The 19088-nt window shown below is 46.2% G+C and overlaps 1 pseudogene; it reads left to right on the forward strand.

Moving 5' to 3' along the window:
- Window positions 1–11384, forward strand: part of LOC115121032 (phospholipid phosphatase 3-like) — a 41196-nt pseudogene extending 29812 nt beyond the window's left edge.
- The last annotated feature ends 7704 nt before the right edge of the window (window positions 11385–19088 follow it).

Below are 19088 nucleotides of genomic sequence, written 5' to 3' on the forward strand. Positions count from 1 at the left end.
AGGACCAGGTCTGGAACTACAGCCAGCGGCTCTATAGGACCAGGACCGGAACTACAGCCAATAGCTCTATAGGACCAGGTCTGGAACTACAGCCAGCGGCTCTATAGGACCAGGACCGGAACTACAGCCAGTAGCTATGCAATACCAGGTCTGGAACTACAGCCAGCAGCTTTATAGGACCAGGACCGGAACTACAGCCAGTAGCTATGCAATACCAGGACTGGACCTACAGCCAGCAGCTTCATAGGACCAGGTCTGGAACTACAGCCAGCGGCTCTATAGGACCAGGACCGGAACTACAGCCAATAGCTCTATAGGACCAGGTCTGGAACTACAGCCAGCAGCTCTATAGAACCAGGTCTGGAACTACAGCTAGCGGCTCTATAGGACCAGGACCGGAACTACAGCCAATAGCTCTATAGGACCAGGTCTGGAACTACAGCCAGCAGCTCTATAGAACCAGGTCTGGAACTACAGCCAGCGGCTCTATAGGACCAGGACTGGAACTACAGCCAGTAGCTCTATAGAACCAGGTCTGGAACTACAGCTAGCGGCTCTATAGGACCAGGTCTGGAACTACAGCCAGTAGCTCTATAGGACCAGGTCTGGAACTACAGCCAGTAGCTCTATAGGACCAGGACTGGAACTACAGCCAGTAGCTCTATAGGACCAGGTCTGGAACTACAGCCAGTAGCTCTATAGGACCAGGACTGGAACTACAGCCAGCAGCTCTATAGGACCAGGTCTGGAACTACAGCCAGTAGCTCTATAGGACCAGGACTGGAACTACAGCCAGCAGCTCTATAGGACCAAGTCTGGAACTACAGCCAGCAGCTCTATAGGACCAAGTCTGGAACTACAGCCAGTAGCTCTATAGGACCAGGTCTGGAACTACAGCCAGCAGCTCTATAGGACCAGGTCTGGAACTACAGCTAGTAGTTCTATAGGACCAGGACTGGAACTACAGCCAGCAGCTCTATAGGACCAGGTCTGGAACTACAGCCAGCAGCTCTATAGGACCAGGTATGGAACTACAGCCAGTAGCTCTATAGGACCAGGTCTGGAACTACAGCCAGCAGCTCTATAGGACCAGGTCTGGAACTACAGCCAGCAGCTCTATAGGACCAGGTCTGGAACTACAGCCAGTAGCTCTATAGGACCAGGTCTGGAACTACAGCCAGTAGCTCTATAGGACCAGGTCTGGAACTACAGCCAGTAGCTCTATAGGACCAGGTCTGGAACTACAGCTAGCGGCTCTATAGGACCAGGTCTGGAACTACAGCCAGCAGCTCTATAGGACCAGGTCTAGAACTACAGCCAGCAGCTCTATAGGACCAGGTCTGGAACTACAGCCAGCAGCTCTATAGGACCAGGTCTGGAACTACAGCCAGCAGCTCTATAGGACCAGGTATGGAACTACAGCCAGTAGCTCTATAGGACCAGGTCTGGAACTACAGCCAGTAGCTCTATAGGACCAGGTCTGGAACTACAGCCAGTAGCTCTATAGGACCAGGTCTGGAACTACAGCTAGCGGCTCTATAGGACCAGGTCTGGAACTACAGCCAGCAGCTCTATAGGACCAGGTCTAGAACTACAGCCAGCAGCTCTATAGGACCAGGTCTGGAACTACAGCCAGCAGCTCTATAGGACCAGGTCTGGAACTACAGCCAGCAGCTCTATAGGACCAGGACTGGAACTACAGCCAGTAGCTCTATAGGACCAGGACTGGAACTACAGCTAGTAGCTCTATACCTTTTCCCTCCTTCACCTTACCCCCCCCCCCCCCCCCCCCAAACTATAAACATCCCTGAGAGAAAGAGAACGAGTGCGGGAGAGATGGGAGAGAGGGATGGGAGGGTACCTTCCTCTCTTTGCTCGAAGAAAACAATGATGAGCAACAATGATGATGAGCTTGTCTTCCAGGAAGAGCCAGTCAACCTACTCCTTACCTTCCGCTGGGAATTTTACAGCCTTATGGGGAGGAAGGGGGTTTGACTGGGCTATTGTTAGGTCAGCTAATTAGGACTTGGTGAGGGTGGAACTTGGTGAGAGTAGAATTAGAAAAGAAACCCGATTAGAATTCGAAAACAAGCCAGATTTTGATAAACTCCCATATCTACTGGGTGAAATACCACAGTGTGCCATCACAGCAGCAAGATTTGTGACCTGCTGCCACAAGAAAAGGTCAACCAATGAAGAAAAAACACCATTGTAAATATAACCCATAGTTATGCTTATTGATGTTCTCTTTTGTACTTTAACCATTTGTACATCATTACAACACTGTGTATATACAGTACATAATATAACATTTGTAATGTCTTTAATCTTTTGGAACTTCTGTGAGTGTAATGTTTACTGTTAATTTTTTATTGTTTATTTCACTTTTGTATATTATCTACCTCACTTGCTTTGGTAATGTTAAAATATGGTTCCCATGCCAATAAAGCCCCTTGAATTGAATTGAGTGGAGAGGTGAGAGAGGGGGTGGGGAAGGGAGTGAGGGAGACCTTGCCGGAGACGGCCCCACCCAGTCTCTGGCCATATGAAGCAGGAAGTACAGGTCTGAGTCTGAGGAGAGATGAAGAAACACAGGAAGTCCAAGGGTCCAGGCCCTGAACTCACTTTGTGTGTGTGTGCGCACACGCATGGGCGCGCGTGTGTGTGATTGAGAATGGCCTTGGCCGTTTGCATTCCTGTTTTGGTTGTGCTTTGGTGTAAAATATAGCCCAGCTAAGCTGACTAAGTCAGAGGGCACATCCGCTTGTCTGTTGTTTATTCTAATGGGGGGAGAGAGTTCACTCTGAACGGGTGTTGAACATGGACAGGAGTGTGTGTGCGTTTCTGTTGGGTTTAGTCAGTAGTCATGTTTTTTTTTTTACAGCTGAAGTAGGAACATTTATCAGAACCACAGTCTGGTCTATGTGATCTGAATAGGAATAATACACACTCACTCTTACATACAGTACATTTATAGGTGTTTGTAACATGGAGAAGAGAGGTGAAGAGAAGAGAGGGGAGGAGAGAAGAGATGAGAAGAGAGGGGAAGTGAAGAGATGAGATTAGCGTAGAGGAGAGTAGAGGAGAAGAGATGAGCGTAGAGGGGAAGAGAGAAGATGGGATGAGAGTAGAGGAGAAGAGATGAGAGTAGAGGAGAAGAGATGGGAGGAGAAGGGAAGAGAGGGAAGGAAGGAGAAGGGAAGATATGAGAGTAGAGGAGAAGAGATGGGAGGAGAAGGGAAGAGAGAGAAGGAAGGAGAAGGGAAGATATGAGAGTAGAGGAGAAGAGATGGGAGGAGAAGGGAAGAGAGGGAAGGAAGGAGAAGGGAAGATATGAGAGTAGAGGAGAAGAGATGGGAGGAGAAGGGAAGAGAGGGAAGGAAGGAGAAGGGAAGATATGAGAGTAGAGTAGAGAAGAGAGGAGAGGAGAAGGGAAGATATGAGAGTAGAGGAGAAGAGAGGAGAGGAGAACACAGTCCGTCATCTGTCATACTACTTCCTAAAGGCTCATCTCAGTAATATCCCACAATATAGTTCACACTTATTCACTTTTACAAAGGAATTTCTCCTGATGGTATACAGATCTACATATCGGCTTCAGATGTTTACTATACATCTGTCTGTGTAAGATCAAACGCCTACTGCTCAATGTCTTTCTGTGGTCATGCATTAAAATAATAATCCCTTTTTCTCTCTCTTTCTCCCTCTTTCCATCCCTCCATCAGTTTTATCTCCAGTCCAGGTTCACCTGGCGAGGTGCCCGTTTGCTCCGCCCCCTCCTCCAGTTCACGCTGCTGATGATGGCATTCTACACCGGCCTATCACGCGTCTCCGACCACAAGCACCACCCCACAGACGTACTGGCCGGCTTTGTACAGGGCGCCCTGGTGGCCTACTGCATAGTGAGTACACACACACACACACACACACCCACACACACACACACACACACACACACACACACACACACACACACACACACACACACACACACACACACACACACACACACACACACACACACACACACACACACACACTGGATGTACAAACATTAAGAACACCTTCCTAATATTGAGTTGCAACCCTCCCCCTTTTGCCTTCAGAACTGCCTTGATTTGTCGGGGCATGGACTTTACAAGGTGTCGAAAGCGTTCCACAGGGATGCTGGCCCATGTTGACGCCAATGCTTCCTACAGTGTCAAGTTGGCTGGATGTCCGTTGGCTGGTGGACCATTCTTGATACACACGAGAAACTGTTGAGAGTTGAAAACCAAGCAGTATTGCAGTTCTATATATCTACAGTGCCTTCAGAAAGTGTTCAGACCCCTTGAATTTTTCCACATTTTGTTACGTTACAGCCTTATTCTAAAATGTATTAATTAAATAAAAATATTCATCAATCTACACACAATAACACATAATGACAAAACGAAAACAGGTTTTTAGATGTTTTTGCTAATTTATTAAAAGTAAAAAACAAAAATACCTTATTTACATAAATATTCAGACCCTTTGCTATGAGACTCGATATTGAGCTCAGGTGCATCATCCTTGCCATGTTTCTACGACTTGATTGGAGTCCACCTGTGGTAAATTCAATCGATTGGACATGATTTGGAAAGGCACACACCTGTCTATATAAGGTCCCACAGTTGACAGTGCATGTCAGAGTAAAAACAAAGCCATGAGTTAAAAGGAATTGTCCGTAGAGCTCTGAGACAGGATTGTGTTGGGGCACAGATCTGGGGAAGGGTACCAAAACATTTCTTCAGCATTGAAGGTCCCCAAGAACACAGTGGCTTCCATCATTCTTAAATGGAAGAAGTTTGGAACCACCAAGACTCTTCCTAGAGCTGGCCACCCAACCAAACTGAGCAATTGAGGGAGAATGGCTTTGGTCAGGGGGTGACCAAGAACCCAATGGTCACCCTGACAGAGCTCCAGTGTTCCTCTGTGGAGATGGGAGAACCTTCCAGAAGGACAACCATCTCTGCAGCACTCAACCGATGGAAGCCACTCCTCAGTAAAAGGCACATGATGCCCCGCTTGGAGTTTGCCAAAAGGCACATAGACTCAGACCATGAGATTCTCTGGTCTGATGAAACCAAGATTGAATTATTTGGCCTGAATGCCAAGCGTCACGTCTAGAGGAAACTTGGCACCATCCCTATGGTGAAGCATGGTGGAGACAGCATCATGCTGTGTGGGTGTTTTTCAGTGGCAGGGACTGGGAGGCTAGTCAGGATCGAGTCAAAGATGAACGGAACTAAGCACAGAGAGATTCTTGATGAAAACCTGCTCCAGAGCGCTCAGGACCTCAGACTGGGCGAAGGTTCATTTTCCAATAGGACAACAACCCTTATCACACAGCCAAGACAACGCAGGAGTGGCTTCGGGATAAGTCTCTAAATATCCTTGAGTGGTCCAGCCAGAGCCCGGATTTGAACCCAATCGAACATCTCTGGAGAGACCTGAAAATAGCTGTGCAGCAACGCTCCCCATCCAACTTGACAGATCTAGAGAGGATCTTCAGAGAAGAATGGGAGAAACTCTCCAAAATACAGGTGTGCCAAGCTTGTAGTGTCATACCCAAGAAGACTCAAAACTGTAATTGCTGCCAAAGGTGATTCAACAAAGTACTGAGTGAAGGTCTAAATACGTACAGTATGTAAATGTAATATTTCTGTTTATGTTTTTAATAAATTAGCAAACATTTCTAAAACTTTGTAATTATAGGGTATTGTGTGTAGCTTGCTGAGGGAAAAAACTATTTAATACATTTTAAAATAAGGCTGTAACCTAAGAAAATGTAACTCACCACCTGGATTCGGTCTTACGTAACAAAATTAGACACTAACAGCTTACAGACGGTAGGCAATTAAGGTCACATTTATGAAAACTTAGGACACTAAAAAGGCCTTTCTACTGACTCTGAAAACACCAAAAGAAAGATGCCCAGGGTCCCTGCTCATCTGCGTGAACGTGCCTTAGGCATGCTACAAGGAGGCCTGAGGACTACAGAGGTGGTCAGGGCAATAAATTGCAACATCCGTACTGTGAGACGCCTAAGACAGCGCAACAGGGAGACAAGACAGACAGCTGATCGTTCTCGCAGTGGCAGACCACGTGGAACAACACCTGCACAGGATCGGTACGTCCGAACATCACACCTGCGACACAGGTACAGGATGGCAACAACAACTGCCCGAGATACACCAGGAACGCACAATCCCTCCATCAGTGCTCAGACTGTCCGCAATAGGCTGAGAGAGGCTGGACTGTTGTAAGGCAGGTCCTCGCCAGACATCACCGGCACAAACACACCGTCGCTGGATCAGACAGGACTGGCAAAAAGTGCTCTTCACTGACGAGTCGCAGTTTTGTCTCACCTTGGGTCGGATTTGCGTTTGTCGTCGAAGGAATGAGCGTTATACCGAGGCCTGTACTCTGGAGTGGGATCGATTTGGAGGGAAGGGTCCATCATGGTCTGGGGCAGTGTGTCACAGCATCAACGGACTGAGCTTGTTGTCATTGCAGGTAATCTCAACGCTGTGCGTTACAGGGAAGAAATCCTCCTCCCTCATGTGGTACCCTTCCTGCAGGCTCATCCTGACATGACCCTCCAGTTTGACAATGCCACCAGCCATACTGCTTGTTCTGTGCATGATTTCCTGCAAGACAGGAATGTCAGTGTTCTGCCATGGCCAGCAAAAAGCCCGGATCTCAATCCCATTGAGCATGTTTGGGACCTGTTGGATCGGAGGGTGAGGGCTTGGGCCATTCCCCCCAGAAATGTCCGGGAACTTGCAGGTGCCTTGGTGGAAGAGTGGGGTACCATCTCACAGTAAGAACTGGCAAATCTGGTGCAGTCCATGAGGAGGAGATGCACTGCAGTACTTAATGCAGCTGGTGGCCACACCAGATACTGACTGTTACTTTTGATTTTGACCCCCCCTGTGTTCAGGGACACATTATTCCATTTCTGTTAGTCACATGTCTGTGGAACTTGTTCAGTTCATGTCTCAGTTGTTAAATCTTGTTATGTTCATACAAATATTGACACATGTTAAGTTTGCTGAAAATAAACGCAGTTGACAGTGAGAGGACGTTTCTTTTTTTGCTGAGTTTATATGGATGAGCAATGACAGAGCGGCATAGGCAAGATGCAATAGATGGTATAAAATGCATTATATACATATGAAATGAGTAATGCAAGATATGTAAACATTATTAAAGTGCCACTATTAAAGTGACTAGTGATCCATTTATTAAAGTGACCAATGATTTCAAGTCTGTATGTAGGCAGCAGCCTCTCTGTGTTAGTGATTGCTGTCTAACAGTCTGATGGCCTTGAGATAGAATGTGTTTTTTGTCTCTCTGTCCTGGAGGGCAGGTAGTTTGTGTGGGGCGCTGTGTTCTCTGTACACCAGTAGCCACAGGTCGAGCCGTGCCTGTTTAGGCACACTCACCTACTTCCTGCCATATCACGATGTAATGTCCTGTCTGACTGAGTGTATTCATGAGTCACATGGTGTGACAGAGGACTCTAAACATGACTGGTAGTGTTATTAAAAACTGTATTATGATGGCAATCTCTGTAGGTAAAATACATACCTGTCCCAGGCTGTACTCAGTGATGGATCTGATAAAGGGAGGACTTCCCTGAGACAGTATCCCCCTTTAAATGTTCCACTGGCATGTTTCCAGTAGGGCCACATTAAGGAGCGCACAGTCCTCCCTCCCCTGGTGTATGTTGCTGAGTCTGCATTTCTTACACACTATGCTGGGAGGTGGTGTGTTTGTGTGCGTGCGTGCATGCTTGTGTGTGTGTGTGTGTGTGTGCACAGGAAGCCTCGTGCTGTGATGAGGCCTCAGCCAGCCAGGGGTCAGGGGTTAGAGGTCAGAGGTGGTCAGCAGGTGGACAAGGCCTGCTGTGATTGGATGCCTATGTCCTTGTGAGAACAGCGGTTTGGAATGCTGCCCACGTCTTTAACTGTAGTGGTCAGAAATACTGTATGATAGCATTCACCACTCTGCTCACAACACTGCTACACACACACTACATATATGAATTCACATTTGTATGCATGAACTCACTCACACACGCATACAGACACACACAGACACACACAGGGCCTGTTGTTCTAGTGAAGTATCTTTGTTTTATTGAGCTGACAGGGTCTATTATGGGTCTCCCTATAATGATGTCATGACTCAGTCAAAGGTCATTATTAAAGATCGTAAAAGGTCATGCTCTGACAGCAAGCTGTCTGTAATCTGTCCCATGACCTCTATATCTGTCCCCATCAGCTCAGCCTGTTTGGATGCGTGGGAGAAGGAGAGAAGGAGGGAGAAAGAGGGAGAGGAGAGAGGGGATGAATTAGAGAGAGAATGAGAGGGTGGAAGAGACTATGCTGTTGCTAAGAACCTTTTCCATAGGCCCACTTCCTGCCCAACCTGCCCGCTTTCCTGTTTGGCCAATGATGTCATCAGGAGTCCCACATCTCTTCCTTCCCTCTCAGGAGACTCGGGAGTAGGAAGAGGGTGGAGTGAGGGGGAGGGAGCAGAGGACTGAAGAGAGAGGAGAGAGCGATGAACTCAGGAAGAGGCTGGCATTTGGTTTCTCTTCCTCCCTCTGCCTCTCAAGTCCCACTCTAGAGTACCTTGAGCTCACTACACGAGGGGGAGACAGTGGGAGAAAGAGGGCTGAGGAAAGGGGTGAGGAAAGGAGACCCATCTTAAGCCTGGCTCCCTTTGTTCTAGTCCTAATAATGATGATGATGGTGATGATGATGTAGGGTTGTGTTCACTGTGAGCCATAGTCAGTCATTTCCTCTGGTCATATTAATCCCTCTAGCTGATTATTATGTGTAGGTATAGTACTTTAACATTTCTCTCTCCCCCACCCAGGTGTTCTATGTATCTGACCTGTTCAAGCCGCAGGAGAAGCCTGCCTCGCCCCTCCCTCCCCCATCAAGAAGGAGCTCCTCCCCCCTGCTGACATCATCGAGCGGAACAACCACCACAACATGGTGTGAGACAGGCCCCTTACCCTGACCGAGGAGCCTATCACAGCATTTCTCACCGCCCATTGGACAGTAGAATGTAGCGACCAGAGAGACTATGGTCGCGTCTCAAATCACACTCCGCTTTTTATATAGTGCACTCCTTATCACACCCGCTGGTGCAAAGTAGTGCACTACTTAGGGAGTAGTGCTTTATTTGAGTCCTGCCCTGCAGAAACCACTATCCAGACTCTTTACTACTATTGTTATTACTACTACTTTGAGCCCAAGTTAGAGCAAAAATAAAATAATCAAAAGCTAAAAGACAAGAAGTTAGAGACAGACAGACAGACAGCAGTGCAGAGCCGTTGAAACGAACACATTGTATCCACACAAAGGGGAAATAAATGTTAAAAAATAAATGAATGAATGAAGGAGAAAAAGACAGACATATTAGCTGTCTCTGTCTGTGGCCTTGACATAGGATAACAACTTCCTTAGTAATAGGAACTATATTACTGCAATATTACTAGCATATGACACATCTAGTATATGAGTAACAATATAGAGTAGAATAACTTACAGCAGTATAATCCAGTTCACTGTCGATTATCACCACTCACCACCGGATGGACCAGCTATAAGAACGCTTGTTGATGCTTACGTAGAAGGTTGAAGTTAACCTGTAACTAGTTAACTTGTCCAATGCCAGCTACTGACTACTACAACAGAAGGAAGAGACCTGGAGAGGAACCTGACACACTTTAAGGACTCTTGGAATATTTGTCCAAATGACGACAAAAAAAGATCCTTATAAAAATCGAAAGAATTCCACCTCTAGCTTCTAACTCCAGGTATAGAAGTTTAGAATAGTCTAGTTGTCAGCTTAACAAGCCTCTAATAACTGTCCCTTTGAGTAGCCTAACCTGAGATGATGCTTTCTGAAAGAGGGGGGTGAGATGAAGAAGGATTTCATGAACGATGGAGGGTAAAGGAGGGATATTGATTAGTATTAGTTTGGGGGTGGTGGGGAAGAATAGAGGGAGGGGGAGGTAAATATCTCTCAGCCACTTGTCACTCGGTGTGGGGGTGTGGCTGTGCCACGCTGCCATCTGATTAGCTGCATAGGTGGAGGTGTGGTCTGTTGCCATGGAAGTAGGGTTGATTGACAACTAAGCTGTCACATAATTATGGGATAGGGGCTCTTTCCGCTGGCAGGGAGGGGCTCTGGCCCACCCAATCACTCATTGGCAGTATGTGTGTGTCCTGTGTGTCACTGTGTGTGTGTCTGTGTGTGTGTGTCCACTCTGTGTGTTTTGTGTGTGTGTGATGTGTTAGGGTTTGCATGTCTTGTGTATTTGTGAGTGTGATTGTGTCTGTGTCTGTGTGTGTTTTGATTCATCCTCCTGGTAGTGTGTGTAGCATGAACCCCCCTCACACACACCATTGTCTGTGCCAAGAGTGTGTACCACTATGTTTGCGTGTGTTTGTGTACATGTGTGTTAGAGAGGGCCAGGGGTGGAGGGCTGAGACCCTGTCTGGAGAATATTAGAAAACTGTGGATTGAATATTTTTATTTTCTGCTATGATGGATCTTTAACATGTTCAGTGCTAGTCCAGTAATGTAATTAACAAACCTATCCCCATCAGCCATTTTATTTTACAGTTCAGTTTACTTAGGGGAAATCTCAAGTGGCCCACTATTGCCTATAGCAGGGTTTCCCAAACTCGGTCCCGGGCCCCCCTGGGTGCACGTTCTGGTTTTTGCTCTACCACTACACAGCTGATTCAAATAACCAACTCCTCATCTAGCTTTGATTTATTTGAATCAGCAGTGTGGGGGGGGGGGGGGGGGATGCGGGACCCTGCCCCGTGGAATGCTCTTCTTGCTAAAATAAGTGCCCTAGATACGGAATAGGGTGCCATTTTGGACAGAGCCTAAAGACATCTTCTCAACATCACCACTTTCTAATCACGTTTAGTCCGTCCTATCATTTAAGAAAACTCTTTTCTTTTCATTTTATAAATATATAAATAATGTATAGTTCACTAAAATTAACTGTGTAAGATATAATTTCTTATGTTTAGCTATTGTCCACTATGAAACCACAACCTGTGTTATCTACCAAGTGCTGCTTAAAAAGCATTGATTGACAGATTTTTGTATTTAGTTAACTAAAATATTGTAGATTTGTGATAGTATGTTTTTAATACACGTTGAAAACAAACACACCTACACGTTTATTAAAATTCACTATCACTATTTTTGTATTGTCTCATTTTGTATAAAATAAGTATTAGCAAAAAAAATGTCCTGCTAAATGTACTTAGCTCTACTACATGTGGTTTTAAATAAAAAGCCCATTATGAACACAACTGTGTGGAGTCTTGTCTTGACTGTATGGTTTTACAGTATATTGATGATCTGTAGTGTTAGTTTCATGTCTCAACTGGGTCTCGGGAAAATAGGGTAACAGTGTTGTTCATGACAACTCTAAAGAGCATCTTTAAGTGTCATAACACGTTTCAAAACCAGAATGTTATAAAAGCTTAGGTCAACTGGAACAACTTAAAAAGTATAGTATTCCACGCACATCTAACTTGGCACAGGAGCTGGACTCAAGTGAAGAACCTCCCATTTTCAAAGATAGTGTTTATACTTTTCTTGAAGGGAAATGTCTTAGTACAGACACCACCATCAGTTTCACTCAGACACAGACACCCTGGCAAACAGGCTTCAAGTACTGTAATTGTAAGTACTTAGGTCATATGGATGTTTAGGTCATACGGGTGTAACTTGCACTCACACATACACAGTGAACTCGACAGGGCTCAGAGGAGTTGACATCACACTTTGGCAGAGCAGAGCATGTATTTGAGACGGCAGCATATGTGACGGAGTCAGAAACATGCGATGTCATTATCTCTGCAGTAAAGTATGTTTTCAGCTGAGGAGAGAGTTCTCTGAAGACAACTGAACATAATGGATGTGGTATTAGAACCCAGGTTCTGAGATGAAAGTGTGGTGTTAGAACCCAGGTTCTGAGATGACAGTGTCGTATTAGAACCCAGGTTCTGAGAGGACAGTGCAGTATTAGAACCCAGGTTCTGAGAGGACAGTGTGGTATTAGAACCCAGGTTATGAGAGGACAGTGTGGTATTAGAACCCAGGTTCTGAGAGGACAGTGCGGTATTAGAACCCAGGTTATGAGAGGACAGTGCGGTATTAGAACCCAGGTTATGAGAGGACAGTGCTGTATTAGAACCCAGGTTCTGAGAGGACAGTGTGGTATTAGAACCCAGGTTCTTAGAGGACAGTGTGGTATTAGAACCCAGGTTCTGAGAGGACAGTGTGGTATTAGAACCCTGGTTCTGAGAGGACAGTGCGGTATTAGAACCCAGGTTCTGAGAGGACAGTGCGGTATTAGAACCCAGGTTCTGAGAGGACAGTGTGGTATTAGAACCCAGGTTATGAGAGGACAGTGCGGTATTAGAACCCAGGTTCTGAGAGGACAGTGCGGTATTAGAACCCAGGTTATGAGAGGACAGTGCGGTATTAGAACCCAGGTTATGAGAGGACAGTGCGGTATTAGAACCCATGTTCTGAGAGGACAGTGTGGTATTAGAACCCAGGTTATGAGAGGACAGTGTGGTATTAGAACCCAGGTTCTGAGATGAAAGTGTGGTGTTAGAGCCCAGGTTCTGAGAGGACAGTGTGGTATTAGAACTCAGGTTCTGAGATGAAAGTGTGGTGTTAGAACCCAGGTTCTGAGAGGACAGTGCGGTATTAGAACCCAGGTTCTGAGATGAAAGTGTGGTGTTAGAACCCAGGTTCTGAGAGGACAGTGCGGTATTAGAACCCAGGTTCTGAGAGGACAGTGCGGTATTAGAACCCAGGTTATGAGAGGTTAGTGCGGTATTAGAACCCAGGTTATGAGAGGACAGTGCGGTATTAGAACCCAGGTTCTGAGAGGACAGTGCGGTATTAGAAACCAGGTTCTGAGAGGACAGTGCGGTATTAGAACCCAGGTTCTGAGAGGACAGTGTGGTATTAGAACCCAGGTTCTGAGAGGACAGTGTGGTATTAGAACCCAGGTTATGAGAGGACAGTGCGGTATTAGAACCCAGGTTCTGAGAGGACAGTGCGGTATTAGAACCCAGGTTATGAGAGGACAGTGTGGTATTAGAACCCAGGTTCTGAGATGAAAGTGTGGTGTTAGAGCCCAGGTTCTGAGAGGACAGTGTCGTATTAGAACCCAGGTTCTGAGATGAAAGTCTGGTGTTAGAACCCAGGTTCTGAGAGGACAATGCGGTATTAGAACCCAGGTTCTGAGATGAAAGTGCGGTGTTAGAACCCAGGTTCTGAGAGGACAGTGCGGTATTAGAACCCAGGTTCTGAGAGGACAGTGCGGTATTAGAACCCAGGTTATGAGAGGATAGTGCGGTATTAGAACCCAGGTTATGAGAGGACAGTGCGGTATTAGAACCCAGGTTCTGAGAGGACAGTGCGGTATTAGAACCCAGGTTATGAGAGGACAGTGCGGTATTAGAACCCAGGTTCTGAGAGGACAGTGCGGTATTAGAACCCAGGTTCTGAGAGGACAGTGCGGTATTAGAACCCAGGTTCTGAGAGGACAGTGCGGTATTAGAACCCAGGTTCTGAGAGGACAGTGCGGTATTAGAACCCAGGTTATGAGAGGACAGTGCGGTATTAGAACCCAGGTTCTGAGAGGACAGTGCGGTATTAGAACCCAGGTTATGAGAGGACTGTGAGGTATTAGAACCCAGGTTCTGAGAGGACAGTGCGGTATTAGAACCCAGGTTATGAGAGGACAGTGCGATATTAGAACCCAGGTTATGAGAGGACAGTGCGGTATTAGAACCCAGGTTCTGAGAGGACAGTGCGGTATTAGAACCCAGGTTCTGAGAGGACAGTGCGGTATTAGAACCCAGGTTCTGAGAGGACAGTGCGGTATTAGAACCCAGGTTCTGAGAGGACAGTGCGGTTTTAGAACCCAGGTTCTGAGAGGATAGTGCGGTATTAGAACCCAGGTTCTGAGAGGACAGTGCGGTATTAGAACCCAGGTTCTGAGAGGACAGTGCGGTATTAGAACCCAGGTTCTGAGAGGACAGTGCGGTATTAGAACCCAGGTTCTGAGAGGACAGTGCGGTTTTAGAACCCAGGTTCTGAGAGGACAGTGCGGTATTAGAACCCAGGTTCTGAGAGGACAGTGCGGTATTAGAACCCAGGTTCTGAGAGGACAGTGCGGTATTAGAACCCAGGTTCTGAGAGGACAGTGCGGTATTAGAACCCAGGTTCTGAGAGGACAGTGCGGTATTAGAACCCAGGTTCTGAGAGGACAGTGCCGTATTAGAACCCAGGTTCTGAGAGGACAGTGTGGTATTAGAACCCAGGTTCTGAGAGGACAGTGTGGTATTAGAACCCAGGTTCTGAGAGGACAGTGTGGTATTAGAACCCAGGTTCTGAGAGGACAGTGTGGTATTAGAACCCAGGTTCTGAGAGGACAGTGTACCATAACCTTCCACCACTCACCTCCATCCATCTAACATGTTTAGTTTTCAGACCAGACAAAAGACAACACCTGTCTAAACACATCTAATCTACCAGCTCTCACAGTCTCACATCAGAATTAGACTTTTCAACGTAGAATTTTCAAACGTCAAATTTCGAGGTTGTTCCAAACGTCAATTTCAAAGTGAAGTTTAAGCATTAAGTCTGAATTTTTAAGGTTAGGGTTAAGTACAGGCATTAAGTCCAAATTCATAAAGTTAGGCATTAATGCTGAATGATTAAAGTAATGGTTAAGGTTTGGGATAGCCTTAAAACAAAAATAACAAAAGCAACTTTCTTTCGCTGGATTCTAACTTGCAACCTTTGGAATCATAGGCAGATCATAGGCAGATGATGATTACGCCAATCCGCCATCCCCGTCCACAATGCCCGAGCAAAACCAAAACTTACTTGAAGGTATAAGCACCCACTGTTGCCTCTAGTGGCAGGTATAAGCACCCACTGTTGCCTCTACTGATCTCCCGACGTCCTCAAACATGGATGAACGTCAAATACTGACTTGTATCACGGGTGACCTGGCTGATCTACTTCCACAGGCATGTTCATGATGAAATACAGGATATTAGAAGGTCCTAACCTAGTTTTAATAAATCCGATATGTGGAGGTGTTAGATAATAATGAAGACAGTTGAATTGTTTCCATGCTCTCATTCCGTTCTCTGACAGACTGGATGCGTAGGGGGTGGATCTGTGATTAACAATAACATGAAGGATTAATAATAATCTGGTTTACCCTAGATGCTGTTCCAAATGGAGGATCTTTGTGGGGATATTAAATCTTCCGGTTTCACAAAATACATTAAATAGAGTTGTTTCCTTTATCCAATATATATATATTTTATTAATAAAAAAAGCACAGTGGGTTTGGGTATAAATTATATTCTATCATTTCTAATCAGCGATGGATATTTTCAGACATAAATCTGAGAACATCCTGTTATCTGAAACAGACAGGAAGAGGATTGACAGACACAACACATACTGTACACACGCAGGCACACACACACATTCACACCATCCAGGAGGCCAAGAAGTTAGAGAACAGAATAGGAGAAATGTTCTCCTTACTATTAAATTAAACATCACTTTGGAGAAAACTATTGATGGACTGTAACTTCTGTTGGATGTAATTGTTGTCATCAGCCAGACATAGGACATAAATTAATATTAAACATGCACATCGCACGTACAAATGCAAACACATCCACAGATAAACAAAGCAAGCATGAATGGTACTCCGATTTCTTAGAGGGAAGGAGGGAAAGAGAGAGAGAGGAGGGTATTTAATAATGCAGATGTTGGCAGTACAAGGGGTCAACAGGTGATTATGTCATCTCCATGTAAATGGACTCTGTGTCTACCTTCACATCCCCACACACAGACACACACACACACACACACACACACACACACACACACACACACACACACACACACACACACACACACACATAGCCTCTCTCTGTGCCCACCTATATACACACTCCTTCTCTCTCTCCCCTGACTTACAGTAGCCGTGGCTATATTCAGTAAAGTAAATCTTTGAGCAGAGTCTCCTAAGATTTAGAGACACAGAAACCTTCTATACTCAATTCTTCCCTGGACGTTGCTATAGAGTAGTGGTCACCAACCTTTTCTGAGTAAAGATCATTTTCGCAGTCAAAAAGCAAGCCGCTCAGAACATGACATACCAAATGTAACATTAACCTAATAAAAAGAGCTCTGTAGGAATGAGGTTTGTGCAGCAGGCAGGCCTAATAAACCTTTTTCAGGACCCTGTTTTTCAAAGATCATTTGTCAAATCCAAATAACTTCACAGATCTTCATTGTAAAGGGTTTAAACACTGTTTCCCATGATTGTTCAATGAACCATTTAACAATTAATGAACATTCACCTGTGGAACGGTCGTTAAGACACTAACAGCTTACAGACGATAGGTAATTAAGATCACAGTTATGAAAACTTAGGACACTAGAGGCCTTTCTACGGACTCTGAAAACACACAAAAAAAGATGCCCAGGGTCCCTGCTCATCTGCGTGAACGTGCCTTAGGCATGCTACAAGGAGGCATGAGGACTACAGAGGTGGTCAGGGCAATAAATTGCAACATCTGTACTGTGAGATGCCTAAGACAGCGCAACAGGGAGACAGGGTGGACAGCTGATCGTTCTCGCAGTGGCAGACCACGTGTAACAACACCTGCACAGGATCGGTACATCCAAACATCATACCTGCGGGACAGGTACAGGATGGCAACAACAACTGCCCGAGATACACCAGGAATGCACAATCCCTCCATCAGTGCTCAGACTGTCCGCAATAGGCTGAGAGAGGCTGGATTGAGGGCTTGTAGGCCTGTTGTAAGGTAGGTCCTCACCAGACATCACCGGCAACAACGTCGCCGATGGGCACAAACACACCATCGCTGGAACAGACAGGACTGGCAAAAAGTGCTCTTCACTGATGAGTCGCGGTTTTGTCTCACCAGGGGAGATGGTCAGATTGCCGTTTATCGTCGAAGGAATGAGCTTTACACCGAGGCCTGTATTCTGGAATGGGATCGATTTGGAGGTGGAGGGTCCGTCAAGGTCTGGGGCGGTGTGTCACAGCATCATCGGACTGAGCTTGTTGTCGCTGTGCGTTACAGGGAAGACATCCTCCTCCCTCATGTGGTACCCTTCCTGCAGGCTCATCCTGACATGACCCTCCAGGATGACAATACCACCAGCCATACTGCTCGTTCTGTGCGTGATTTCCTGCAAGACAGGAATGTCAGTGTTCTGCCACAGCCAGCGAAGAGCCCGGATCTCAATCCCATCAATGAACTGAAGGCACTTGCATCTGATGGTCATGGTGCTTCAAGACAACTGGGAACTGGGAAAAATGAGGTAAAATAACGGTGTCAGTGATGTTCAGGTCAGAAAGTCGGGGCTCTAACAAGATGCCTAAATGGATGCAGGTGGAAGGTTATGGTACACTGTCCAAATTTTCCTTGGGAGACACAAGTTGTCTTGAACGCACTGAAGTTGGAGATGTCTGAGTTCCGAGTTGTTTTGAACACGGCATTAGCCTCAGCGGAAGGAGGGAGAGAGCAGAAGAGGGTCCCTGCTCTTTCTTTTCTTTCCTCCGGTGAGACTGACCAGAGAGAGAGGACACCGTCATCCACCTGATGGCGAAACTTGAGTCCCCCACATTCTCAAATTGCATTTTTGCCCCCCATTACAATTGCACTGTGATACAAAAAGTGGCTGAGACACCATTACAATAACAGGGGAGGTTAGCATTTTTGACAGGGGGGGATATTTTTAATCAATAAGGCCCGAGGGGGTGTGGTATATGGCCAATATACCACAGCTACGGGCTGTTCATAGGCACAATGCAATGCAGAGTGCCTGGATACAGCCCTTAGCCGTGGTATATTGGCCGTATACCACAATCACCCGAGGTGCCTTATTGCTATTATGAACTGATTACCAATGTAAATAGAGCAGTAAAACACTATGTTTTGTCATACCCGTGGTATATGGTCTGATATACCACGGCTGTCAGCCAATCAGCATTCAGAGTTCGAACCACCCAGTTTATAATTGTGCATCTATAACTTTCTCACTCATTGTTATTTACGATGAATTCAGGATTATCTGTAATCATGGTATCATCCACATTAATGTAGAAGTATTTCGAAACATATCCTAATATATACATATATTTTACCCTGTTTTTCTCCTTAATTTCGATCTTGTCTCATCACTCCAACTCCCCAACAGGCTCAGGAAGCGAAGGTCGAGTCATGCGTCCTTTGAAACTTGACCCGCCAAACCACACTTCTAAACACCCGCCCGCTTAACCCGGATGCCAGGCCGCTTAACCCGGATGCCAGGCGCACTAATGTGTCGGAGGAAACACCATTCACTTGACGACCGAGGTCTGCCTGCAGGCTCCCGGCCCACCACAAGGACTTGCTAGGGCGCGATGAGAAAAGTAAACCCCCCCCCCAGCCAAACCCTCCCCTATCCCAGACGATGCTGGGCCAATTGTGCGCCGCCCTATGGGCCTCCCGATCACGGCCGGTTTGTCACGAATCCCGTTTCCTGAGTCTGTTTTTTGCCTGTGTTCTGTCCTGGAGTGTTTTTTCCGGCGTCCTGGAACGCACCCTGTCTGGTTGCTGGGCAATGTAGCCAGTTGGGAGTTCTGATGACCCACACCTGTATCCCATCAGCTATCTGCACACCTGGTCCTGATCATCATCTCTCCTCTTCATAAGCCCGGACCTGACATCCATTCCCTGCCGGATCGTTAGCCATGAACAGTATGTTGTGCCATAGTATCAGCCTCAAGTCGGATAGAATTTGTTTTGTTGGTTTTTACGTATTGCTTGCCTTAAACTTACCTCCGTTTGTTCTGTCTTCAGTTACTCACCGGATCATTTACCCCATTCCCGCCTGGTCGTCGGAGGATTCCGCTACCCCATTGGATCCACCTATTT

Source organism: Oncorhynchus nerka, linkage group LG24 (assembly GCF_034236695.1).
Source record: "Oncorhynchus nerka isolate Pitt River linkage group LG24, Oner_Uvic_2.0, whole genome shotgun sequence".
In the NCBI taxonomy this organism is placed as follows: Eukaryota; Metazoa; Chordata; class Actinopteri; order Salmoniformes; family Salmonidae; genus Oncorhynchus; species Oncorhynchus nerka.